At 36.9% G+C, this 13,034-nt stretch overlaps 1 protein-coding gene and 1 pseudogene across 1 annotated transcript in view; one reads left to right on the top strand and one right to left on the bottom strand.

Moving 5' to 3' along the window:
- Nucleotides 1-13,034, bottom strand: part of Chsy3 (chondroitin sulfate synthase 3) — a 239,981-nt gene that overhangs the window by 103,999 nt on the left and 122,948 nt on the right. The window lies entirely within an intron of this gene.
- Nucleotides 1-13,034, top strand: part of LOC116087770 — a 70,014-nt pseudogene that overhangs the window by 3,412 nt on the left and 53,568 nt on the right.

Genomic DNA, 13,034 nt, shown 5'->3' with positions numbered 1-13,034 from the left:
GAAAGAAAGAAAGAAAAAAATCGAAGGGGGCAGAAAGATTGAAGGAGGCAGATGACAAAACAGTCTGCTATGTGAATGCCTCTCTTATAAAGACATGCATAACTAAGACTTGAACAATTAATATATCGATAGACATGCTAACACATAAGGGGGAAAATCTCATGTGGTCCCATTCTTACCTTAGACAAAGACCTATACACAACCAATGATTGCTAAGACAGAGAGGCTTGGCTCTCCTGGGGATGATCTCCCTCATTTGTTACCCAACACAACATGATCAGCACTCACAACAAAAATGGACTTAGCCTGTCATATTTATATGTTTGTGCATACTTATATATGATACATATGATATATATATGAAGAAAAAGAGAGGCTATACATTTAAGAGTGGCAGGTGACATGGGAAGAGTTAGAGGGTGGGAGCTTGGAAAGGGATATAGGAAGACAAGTGATGTAGCTATAATTCAATTGGAAATATATAATGAATAGAGGAAAGAAAGAGAACAAAGTAAAAGAGTGCACTGAAATATCCCTAATGTATGACTGACTTCCTTATCTCATGGTAAAGGATGCTCTTCCCTAGCTTGCAGAGGACATGCAGAGGTCAGTTGTCCATCTTCTCCTCACTGACAAGGTCCTTTGTGTAGGTAGGCTTTTGGGCTCCTTTAAAGTCTTTGCTTCTGCTACCCAGTAGCCCTCCTATGATCTCTCATTGCTAATAACACAGAAAATGGCTGCGCTTATCGACTTTCTTCTTGGATTCTCAGCATACACTTCAGACATATTTCTTTCATCCACATTAATAAGTATTTTCCTTCTTCAAAAGCTTCCCTATGAGGAAAGACAACTGACCACTCCACAAAACAGCTTCTCCTCAAAGTTCCATTTACATCCCAGCAAAAGAGATATGATACGCTCCTTTGTTAATTCCAAGTGTAAACTTCGAGAAAGAGGAAGAAAAATTATATCTGTGTAGCTAAATATATATTATTTCTTTAGAGAACTTTTTAAGTATGCATGTAGGAACGAGTCCAAAAATATTAATCTCAAAGAAATGTTAAATCGTTTAAGTGTGAAATTAAGATCAGCTTATATGTATTCATTATCATCTACATAGAAACATCCCTTATACCCCAGAAGATTCAGGAAACTCTCATGGAAAGAAATAGTTCTTTTCCTTAGCATTTTATAAGCTAAATAAAGAATAAAGTTTGTTCTCAAACAATTATAATGTGATGTGGAATGGGATAGAGTCACGGAGCATATAAAAACTGAGAATCGTAAGATTTCACAAAAAGAGATTTGCATGTGGTTGGGAGTGCTGGTTTCCAGAGAAGGGGCGAAGACACACCGTGAGAAAGAACACAAGCAAGGTAGCACCCCAAACCATCTGCTCATGGTTCTTGGAAATAACTGTGGATGGAGGCAACTCAGGACATCTGCACGTGATGCTTTCCTTTCTTGAGGTGGCATTATTTTATCTTTCTCAACTATTTGTATTTTAGTTTGTATCCTTATTTTATTTACAGAACAAAATGCTAAGGAATTTGAGGTCATGGATTTAAAAAAAAATCTGGCTTTCATATTGAACAAGCTGTATTTCTTTACTTAGGAATAATTCCTCATATATATGTACATGAACAATTTCAATAGAAATAAAGAATTTCAACAATTGTTGATAAAAAGAAGCCATGACATTGAAAGAGAACCAGGAATGGTATATGTGAGGTTTTGGAGGAGGAAAGAGAAGGGGTAGATAATGTGATTGTATTAAAATCCCCCCAAATAAATAATTCTAAAATTCTGACACTGTATTCTTCCTAATGCCTACAAAAGTTCTCATTAAGTAACAGCCACATGAGTAGCAATAGTATGAATGAATGTAAAAAGTAAAGAACTCTAACTACAGAATCTATGAAAAATTAACAGAAGGCTCTGGATATGGCCACAGAGGAGTGATTTTGATAGAACTCATACCACTGCATAAGCTGAAGAAAACAAAGTGCATATGAACCCTCCAATATCTTTGAATTCTCCTATTGCTTCTTCTGTATTATTGCTACCTTTCAATCAGTTGTTGAATATTCTGAATATGTGACTGTTCTAGAACTAAAATTTCTATTAAAATAATTTCAGCTCAAGGATATAATAGATTTGGGTGTGTTTTAGCACGAGGGATGAATTTTTTAATGCGCAGTTTTGAATAGAATGACTAATATTTTCTTTCTCTGGCCTTGACAGAAAAAAAAAAAAACCTGTGATTTTAAAGCAAATGGGGTCATGTCCAGAAGGAGTGCAAGACTCTAGAGTTCCAAACTCTGTATTCTGATGGGTCCTCAGGATAGTCTAATAACAGAGGGACTCTGATTCTGTTTACAAATGATCAGGACAAAGATAATGTATGCAATCATGTGACTATTCAAAAGCCTGATTGTTGTCATCATGGCTCTGTTTTATTTAAATCTAAATGTCCATTTTCTGAACTGTGACGTTCTTCTCTGTCTTTGGTGTTTAAGCCAGGATTCCAACTCCATTCAATAACTATTGAATTCTAAATATAGTGGTGATATAGTCATGCAGTAACATTGTATCTAACTCCACTCAATAATTATTGACTTCTAAATATAGTGATGATATAGTCATGCAGTAATGTTGTACATTATGTCTGTCTGAGGTTAATAGAAAAGAGAAGGAAGAACAATTTTATCACCTTTAATAAGCTAATAAGCTATTTTTTTCTCCTAAGAGTATTGCCAGAAAATATTTCTTTTTAGAAGTAATGAATACTTAATTCCAGATACTATGGTGCTGTAAACATGTTGTAGAAATTATGTTTCATATTATGCCAAATTTTTATTTCATTACCTCATAGATATTGAGAGCTAGTTTAATAATAGTGAATGTACACTCTCATTTCCCTGTGTACTTTTCTAATATATATGATCCTAACAGTTTTATTCTACTAAGAATGTAGAACATTGAGGCTGGAGAGATGGCAAGGTGTTTAAAAGAACTTGCTGCTCTTGCAAATAGCTTGAGTTCAGTTTCTAACACCCAGTTAGGTGATGTACAACTCTCTCATTCTGGTTCCAGATGACTTCCAACCTACTTCTGGCAACTGAGAGCATTGCACACATATGGTACACAAGCAGAATTTAGACTATATCCTCTAGTAGAGAGAGCATTAGTACATTGTTTCTACTTTTACAAATAGTTAAAATATACTATGGATGCCTGTATGTGACTTTTTATTTTCAACTTAACTCAAGCTACAGTTATTTGAGAAGAGAGAATTTAAATTGAGAAATGCCTCCATCAGGTTATCTGTAGGCAAATGTGTTATACCACCCTTTGGAAGGTGGTCTTGAAAAATATAAGGAAGGTAGTAGAGCATGTGCCTGAAGAGCAAATCAGTAAGCAGGTCCCTACATGGTCTCTTCTTCAGTTCCTCCTCTAACTTCTCTCAGTAATGTTCTGAGACCAGGACATGTAAGCCAAATAAACTCTTTCATCCCCAAGTGGTTTCTGGTTATGCTGGTTTATCACTGTAATAGAAAACAAATAGGACATCTTGCTCTTTAAAAAACAAAAATCTGTTAAATTGTCCAACATTTCACAAGAATGCACAGGGTCAAATGAAAAAACCTGAGCTAGCTCTCGCTTAGAGAAAACCTGAGCTAGCTCTCGCTTAGAGAAAACCTGAGCTAGCTCTCGCTTAGAGAAAACCTGAGCTAGCTCTCGCTTAGAGAAAAACTGCTTATTGCAAACTAGCTCTTGAGAACTGTGACTCAAATCTGATGTCATGTCATGTTCTTCCTGTCTCTGATAAAAAAAAAGTGTCTCTACCCTTAAGTATGTCATGTAATTCAGATAGTAAATAATGGTAAACATACATGAAAATTAAGTAAATATATTGTAACATAAAAAATTCAGGAAAGCTATTCATATTAGAATATTCCTATAATTCCAGCATTTGGAAGCTAGAAAATTGAGTTTAAGGCCTGCCTTACATAGTGAGGTTGAAGATGGCCACAGCCACATAAGACCCTACCTGAAAAGGAGGAGAAGGAGGAGGAGAGGAGGAGGAGGAAGAAGAGGAGGAGGAGGAGGAGAAGGAGGAGGAGGAGAAGGAGGAGGAGGAGGAGGAAGTGGAGGAGGAGGAGGAAGAAGAAAAGTAAATTTTGGAGGATATTATTATAGTCTGTTTCACTTATATTTTACCAGGAGTGATATTTTATTCTTAGAAACTTTGTGTATGTGTGTGTATGTATGTGCGAGTGCCTGTGTGTGTGTGGTGGGGGGGAGTGGGTATGTTCATGTGGCAGTGGTGGGTGTGGTGTGCATGTGGGTATTCACATGCAAGCTTGCCAAGTACTCAGGTATCATCTACATTGGTTTTTAAAATAGGATCTTTCACTTGGCCTAGAGTTCTCTAAGTAGGCTAGATACATAATAGTAGGTAGGCTAGCTTGGCTGGACAAGAAGTTTTGCACATTATCTAGCCAGGATTATATTTATGGGTGCAAAATCATACTTTATTTTTCCAGGTGAGTTCAGGGTATTAAAGTCTATACCTTGAATTTCCACAGTTTACTAACTGATAAATCTCCCTAGCATACTTTTATATTTATTTCAAGTGGAGAAAAAAATAGATATATTTATGCAATGCATTACCATGTTTGCATCCACGTATATGCTGTGGAGTTTCATCAGCTTATATTTCTGGTGTGTGTGTGTGTGTGTGTGTGTGTGTGTGTGTGTGTGTGTGTGTGTACGTGCACGTTTGTATTCATGTGGCAGGAGTGCACATGTGCCAATAGAAACTTTGTAATTCTTTTAGCAAGAATATTGTATATTCTGTTTAATATACATCACATTCTTTTTAAATTTTTTTTTCAACACAGGGTTTCTCTGTATAACTCTGGCTGTCCTGGAACTCACTCTGTAGACCAGGCTGGCCTCGAACTCAGAAATCCGCCTGCCTCTGCCTCCCAAGTGCTGGGATTAAAGGTGTGTGCCACCACCGCCCGGCCATCATCACATTCTTATAAAATGTGCTCACCATGTATGACAAACCATCACTTAGAATTTCTCCTGTCTAAATGAAAATGTCTACCCCTTAACCAACAACCTTCTTTTTCCTACATCTTCTTCTTCCCACCAATTTCTAGCAGCTACCTTCCTTCTCTGTATCAGTGATACTAGTTCAGGCTCCACAATAATGTGACTTCACCCAGTGTTTCTTTTGTGTTTCTGGATTATTTCATTTGGCAAATTATTTTACTCATGTTGTCATAAATGACAAATTCCCACCCTTGATTTATTTCTTCATGTTTACATCTGTATAATATTTTATTTTCATAGACTAAAAAGATTAATATTGTTTAATATTAATATTAAATTAATTAATATTAATTTAAAATTAATATTAATATTAATATTGATTAATAAAAATATCTATACTATCCAAAATAAGTTACAGATTCTATATATTTCCTCTAAAATCCCAATGGCTGTTAATAAAATATAAATGGAAAAAAATCATAAAAATTCTTATGGAGACACAAAAGTTTAAATAACCAGACTAGTTTTGTAAGGAGAAGGAGTGGAGTAGATATTGCTAACTTGCCATACTTTAGACACACACATATGTATATACATATGGCTTTAAAATATATGCTTGAGTTTGAGGATCTATCTATATATACATATATATGAATATATATGTGAATTTAAGGATCAATATACATACAAAATAATATAGAATTTTTAAAAATTAAAAACAGGTACAAACACCAATAAAGTCAAACACTGATCACAGAAATAAATCTACACACACCTAATCAAATGGGCTTTTTTTTTTTTTGCATAAGAGCCACGGAAAGCTATGTAAAACAAAATTTTCTTCAGTAATTATTTGGAAATGTGGATACCTAGATACCTATGACCATATACCAAAAACAATTAGCTCACTGATTCTGATTGAAATGTGTGACCTAAATCGGCTAAACCACAAAAGCAAACAGGAAAGGCTGTATTACATCTGTCTACACAACGGCTTCTTGGAAATAACTCCAAACGTACAGTCAGGTAATGTAAAAAGCAATGAAAGAAACATAAGCAACCGCAAAGCTCCTCTCAGCACAGCAGACAAGTGCCTTCACTCAAGAGTCCAAACCATGAGAAGAGGCTTATAGGCTCATACAGAAGTGACTCAAGCTACAACAAGAAACCATGTATGAGTGCCTGTGTGTGTGTGGTAGGGGGGGGAGTGGGTGTGTCCATGTGGCAGTGGTGGGTGTGGTGTGGGTGTGGGTATTCACATGCAAGCTTGCCAAGTACTCAGGTGCCAACTACATTGGTTTTTAAAATAGGATCTTTCACTTGGCCTAGAGTTCTCTAAGTAGACCAGATACCTAGTAGTAGGTAGGCTAGCTTGGCTGGACAAGAAGTTTTGCACATTATCTAGCCAGGATTATATTTACAGAAGTTAGTCAAGCTACAACAAGAAACCAAATTACCTGATTGAAAATGCAGCCAAAGGATCTGAAAGGGCATTTAAAAAGTGTTCAGTATCTCAAAGCACGGGTCAAATGAAAATTAAAACCAAAATTACCTATCACCTCTCAGAACATTTTACAGAATTGCATGACCTTTAGAATTACATACCGTTAGAATTACATAAACACCATTTAGAATGTTTTTACAGAAAGTACTAATAATGACATGGACTGGCAAGGATGTGGGAAAAGGGAAACGCTTTTATGGTGCTTCTGGGAATGTCAATTTGTAGAGATATATTGGAAAATAATATAGAGATTCTTCAAGAGCCTTCAAGTAGATCTACCAGGAGATTCAGAGACCACACTCTTGGGTATGCAGGCAATAATAAATAATAAATCGGGTATGCAATGGTAAAGGGCCATCTTTACACTGCCTTCATTCATCATAGTTCCCAAGGTCCTCCATGAATGAATGAGTGAATGAAGAAACCATGGTGTGCCCATCCATACAAACAAGCTGGACGGGCTTGTCTAGTTAGATAGGCCTTGTTCTTTTCTACATTGTCGTATTGCACTCCTTTTCTTGCACAGACAAGGGTTTTACTCATTTATTTACTCCATCCAAACTCTTCAGGGAATTCTTCCACTTACTTCCCTAGCATACAAATACCAAGTTCAGGAATGTATTTGGCTGAATACCTCCATTTGCATGCAAAATTCTAAATGTAAAGTTATAGGCTACCAAGAACTAGTTAATCTTTAAGAAAGGATTCTGACATCTAGAATACAGATATGAAATGTGTCTGTATGAGTTGACCAATTAGTTCATAAATAAATGTGCTTATGAAGCTGTATGGGTCTCAAAGATGTTATAAGAGAGTATTGCCTTGACACATGAGTGTATGATGTACAGGAAAGCTGTTACTATCTGTTTTTTAATTTTTGATTTTTTTCTCATATATTACTCAGCTTCCCCTCCCTCCTCCTCCCCCAACAAAGTCCCTCTTGTTTCTCTATGATGTTAAATGGCAGGGAAATATATATATATTCATATATATATATTCATATATATATATATGAATAACCCAACAGCCAATGCATTTATGTTTATCAACCTTCATACTCCACCCCCTGAAGTTAAAAGGGAATCAAGGGGCTGGAGAGATGGCTTAGCGGTTAACAGCACTGACCGCTCTTCTAGAGGTCCTGAGTTCAATTCCCAGCAACTACATGGTGGCTCACAACCATCTGTCATGGAATGTGACACACCTTCTGGTGTGTCTGAAGAGAGTGATATTGTACTCACCTGTATAAAATAAATAAATGAACCTTTCAAATTTTTTTCAGAGAAAAATGACTTCTAATTCTTGTAAAATAGCAATAAACAGGTATGGAGTTAGAACAGCCAGAGTATTGCTGCTCTTAAGTTTGTTTATTCCACACCAGTTTTATTTTGGCTCTATTAAGGTTTTTCTTACTTTTAAAAGTCATTGATTGATTGATTGATTGATTGATTGATTGATTGGATGATGTATGTGGAGTATGTACAAGTGCACCATACTTGCAGTACCAGTGGAGGACAGAAGCTGTGCCAGATCTCTTGGAGCTGGCTTTACAGATGGTTGTGAGTCACAGCACGTGAGCGCTGGGAACCAAACCTGTGTCCCCTAGAAGAGCAAGTGTGCTTTGAACTACTGAGTCCTCTCTCCAGCTTCAAGGTGTGACTAGCTGTTACTAACACTTCAACAGTGTGGAACATCGGTGATTTTATCCAAATAGTGACAGTTGAGTTTATTTCCAGGTCACTGTACCATGTGTCAGGAAGGGGCCATTTGGCTGCAGGATTGAACATTGGCCTTAAAATTACTTCCTTTTTCAACTGTTAGTAAATTAATTGCTTACTCATTTTAGTATTACAGTGCTAAATTATGAGATCCACAGTTAATTAATCTTTTACAACTGGAAAATGTTTTTGCTTTATTGTGTTAAGCCAGCCAAATCCACAGAAAGTTTATTGAGAAGCATAAGGGAAATCTGGCCTTGGAGTTTGCTCTCTCTTCAATTATATTTTCCATGCAAAGGTTAATTAGGGCCTATACTGACTAATAGAAAGTATGGATCTCTTATGACAAGATGTTTATAGATAGGTATATATATGTTGGCATAGTAAACCTACCGACTCATTTATCAAAAGAAACTAATTAATTGAGTTGTAGACTAGCAGCAGACTCTACAGATGCCAAAGCAGCAAACCAAGTCTCTTTCACCAACAGGATTGTTTTATAGTAGCTTTGAAACATGCTCTAGAAGTAGGTGAAAGGTCAGGTCTTAAAGCCAGAACCCGAGCGTGATGGTCTATATACAAAGTGACTGCAGGCATCCTGCATCACTATGGCTGATGAAGGATTTTAGGAAGTATCTCCAGTGGAAAGCCATTCAGAACTTTCCTTCATAGGGAAACACTGATACTTACTTTCTATGAACTGGCTCCATATTTTCTGTCTAGACTTTTGTGGTTTGGCACTCCTGTGTCCTGCTGCATTACTCAGGGATGTTCAGGGAGCTCTCTACACTCTTCCATATTAGGAATAGAGTAGCGGTTTTGTTACAAAGTTCTTTTTGAGCTGGGGAAGTGCAGTGTGCTTTTTAAGGCCATTTCCCAGTAAAGATTGGTAAACAGGAAAATATAACAGCAGCAGCCCATCCTTTAAGTAGTTGGGCCACCTCAGAGACCAGAGAGACACAGTTCCATTATAGAGACACTTCAGGAATCATAAAATCCTCTGACAATGAATAGATGAGAAGTGAGTTTTCTATCTTATTTTTATTTTTTTCTGAGAAATTTAGCAATATGCAATTTCTTCACTTGCAATTATAGCCTTATAATTGTTAAGAGTAACTACAGGTTCTCTGTATACTCACACCAAGTTCCTGGATGAGAGACCAAGAGAGAAATACAAATTCAGCTCAACTCGATGTTGAAACAATTTGAGGGGCTGGAGAGATGGCTCAGTGGTTAAGAGCACTGGCTGCTATTCCAGAGGTCCTGCATTCCATTCCCAGCAACCACAGGGTGGCTCACAACCATCTGTATTGGGATATAGTGCCCTCTTCTGGTGTGTCTGAAGAGAGCAACAGTGTACTCACATACATTAAATAAATAAGTAAATCTTTTTTAAAAAAAATGAGAAAGGGGTAAAAGCAGGCACTGAAAGCTTAAATTTATACACAATATAATTCTTATAGTTGCCCAGACATTATAGGCTGAGTATTAGGTTATTTACTGGGACATTTACATAGAGTGATGAGCATTGCATGTTCTCAGACTGAAACTAGCTGGAATTCACTCTATTATTTGTAGACACCTATACCACATTAAATCACTCAGTCATGCTGAATTATGAAATAAGTTAGGCTAAAGAGCAAGGTGCAGTCTGTCTTTGAAATCATAATCAAGTAGGACACTTAAAAATCAGACATGTGGGCAGCCAGATTCACTCAGTCGCGCACTCTGCCCTGACCGTTCCTTGCTCAGAGACGAACCTGTTGACTTGGAGGATGGTGTTTCCCAGGCCCTTCTGCAGGATGGCTATTTTCTGTCCCCAAAGCTTAGCATCACAAAGTACAAACCTGAGTATTTGTATTTGTCACTTCTAGCTCATTTTATTTCCCCCGGGATGAAAGACTCAGTTTTAAACTCTACGTCCTCAGATTATATCTAAACAATTTGAAAAAAATATTGAATCCTAATATCACTGCCCAGTCCATCAGCTCTGAGACTCTATTGTTCAAGTCTCAAAAAAGAGAGTTAGCTGCTGAGAGTTTCCAACACAGTCCCTGTTCTGGGACATATCAACACCCATGGAAATCATTCTCTCAACACTGTACTTTCAAGTCTTAATCTCCTCATCTTCCATGATCTAACAAGTTTCTCCTCTGTATAACCTCCACTCTTCTTTGCCAAGCTGTTTTCCTTGTCTTATTAAAGTCAGTACATCCCTTCTGCAATCTATTTTCATTAGCCAGTTCTTCAACTATCATCTTTTCTCACTCCATCTCACCAAAATTAGCCAGTGTCTCCAGGACCAACAACCAGTCAAGCTAATCACCACTCAATGTTTTAGAACCCAGAGCAGAGTTACAGTCTCTGTCTTAGACAGACCTTCAGCTACTACTTCCATTCTCTTGATTCATCTGATCACTATTAAAAACCTGTGACTACATCCAGTGGTCTACTGATTTTCTGCTACAGGATAACAAAAGAGCAGACAACAACAAAAATATACCAAACCCTGACTCCAGTGTCCTCCTTTTACATCAGTGGCTTGATCTTTCCAGTTGATCAAGCCAACCAGAACTGAATTTTATTCCATGTCTGATCCAATCCATCAGCAAATTATATTTAATTTCTTTAAAGCACATTACCCATATTTGACCACTTCTTACCACTTGTACCATCCCAGTGCCTGCCATCCTCAAGTTCCTTGTGAATTAATGAATGGCTATTTCATGCTTCTTGTCCTGACACTAATCAACATATTATCATGTACTTCTCTCCTTGCTCTTTACCCATCAGTCAGAGTAAGGTATACTTGAATTATTGTTGTTTTTAGAATAAGACGAGAATAAGACATATGACATATTCTTTGACCTAGAATGTCCTTCCCTAAAAATTTACATGATTTGTATTTCAGGTCAGATGTTCTTTGCATTGTTACAGTTTAAAAACTTGGACCCAATTTATGAGTGGCAAGATAGGAAGGACAAGTGGGTTGTCTGGTTAGGTAGTGAGAGTGAAGAATAAGGGCAGAAGGAGCAAGCATGGTTAAGAAGCTATGAAAAACCCAGGGAGAATATCATGTTAACACCTATGAAGATTCCTTTAATTAGAAGAAACATCTTTGTAGACAGATGGATCCAGGGGTTTCTGAGTCAGATCAGATGGCACTACATGTTTGTGTCACACAGCTTTGCAACTTCACAATCCATGCTTTCCATGAAAGCATCTGGTAGTATACATTGGATCACTGTGAAGCATTCCTTTAGATATTGAATAGTTTACCTACAAAATGCACTTACTTTGTTATTACTTTAAAATGTCATCATTATTCTTATAATTTAACAATCCAGGCATTGGCTTATAGGCAACTAATGTGCCACTTAATAATGTAAGCCTGTTAGAAATGATGTGTTGTTTTTAATTAGTAGCCTTACATTTTGGCAGCCTCTTCAATAAGTTGGTTTTCTTCAAGGCTAATATGTCTCATCAATGAACTAATTAACCACTGACATCAACTTATACAGTATATAGATCCAGAACTCACAATAGTTAATTCCAAAGTACATATATCCTGTAGGGTCAGTCCTATTTGTGGAGTGACTGCTAGTAGCATCTGTCTCAGGATTCTATAAGGTTATTTCCATTTCTGATTAAGAATGGATGTGATGAAATTCTCAGAGGAATTCCTGTATTCATAACAGGATAGCAGACAGGATAGACTATTAAATGTTCTATTGAGTCTGTGGTCACATGTCAAAGCAACAGTCTGAAATAATACATGGCTGTAGGAAACCAAAATTCTCAGCAAAGAAAATTACAGAACAGTTCAGGAAGAAGGTTATCAAACTGTTATTGGAAAGCCCTGTTTGTCAGTTTTCATAAACTAACAATAAAAGTAATTTTTAAAAATTCACACCTAATGTCAGCACAGCTTGTGGTAACAGATCAAAAATGAAATGCAAGCAGGAGGAGAAAGAGGAGTTAATTTGCAAATTTCTAGCAAAAGACCATGAAACAAATTCCTTACAGTACCAGGTCATGGGAAAGAATTCAGCACCCCCGACTCTGCTGTCAATTGATCTGGCACAACCTCACTCACCAAATGGCCAAAGTGGACACTACTGACCAATCAAAGACACCAGTTTCTAATGATGTTGAAAGTGTCTTAATGGTCAAGTTTGCTCCTGTCTTACACTTTAGATTATTTTTTAACTTAAATAAGTTGAACTTGACTATTTAAAGATATTATTTCTGACTTTCTTAATAGAAATCTTGGATTGTATAATACAAATCACTCAATGTCACATGTTGCAGTATTTTTTGGGTATTTGCCCAGGAGTGGTATAGCCGGGTCCTCCGATAGTACTATGTCCAAACTGATTTCCAGAGTGGTTGTATCAGTTTGCAATCCCACCAGCAATGAAGTAATGTTCCTCTTTCTCCACAACCTCTCCAGCATCTGCTGTCACCTGAGTTTTTTATCCTAGCCATTCTGACTGGTGTGAGGTGAAATCTCAGGGTTGTTTTGATTTGCATTTCCCTGATGACTAAGGATGTTGAACATTTCTTTAGGTGCTTCTCAGCAATTCAGTGTTCCTCAATTGAGAATTCTTTGTTTAGCTCTGTACCCCATTTTTTAATGGGGTTATTTGGTTCTCTGGTGTCTAACTTCTTAGGTTATTTGTATACCTTGGATATTAGCCCTCTATCAGATATAGGGTTCGTAAAGATCTTTTCCCAATTTGTTG

Source organism: Mastomys coucha, unplaced genomic scaffold (assembly GCF_008632895.1).
Source record: "Mastomys coucha isolate ucsf_1 unplaced genomic scaffold, UCSF_Mcou_1 pScaffold13, whole genome shotgun sequence".
NCBI lineage: Eukaryota > Metazoa > Chordata > Mammalia > Rodentia > Muridae > Mastomys > Mastomys coucha.
Note: the sequence above shows the minus strand (reverse complement) of the source record. Positions and strands in the feature narration are given on the sequence as shown.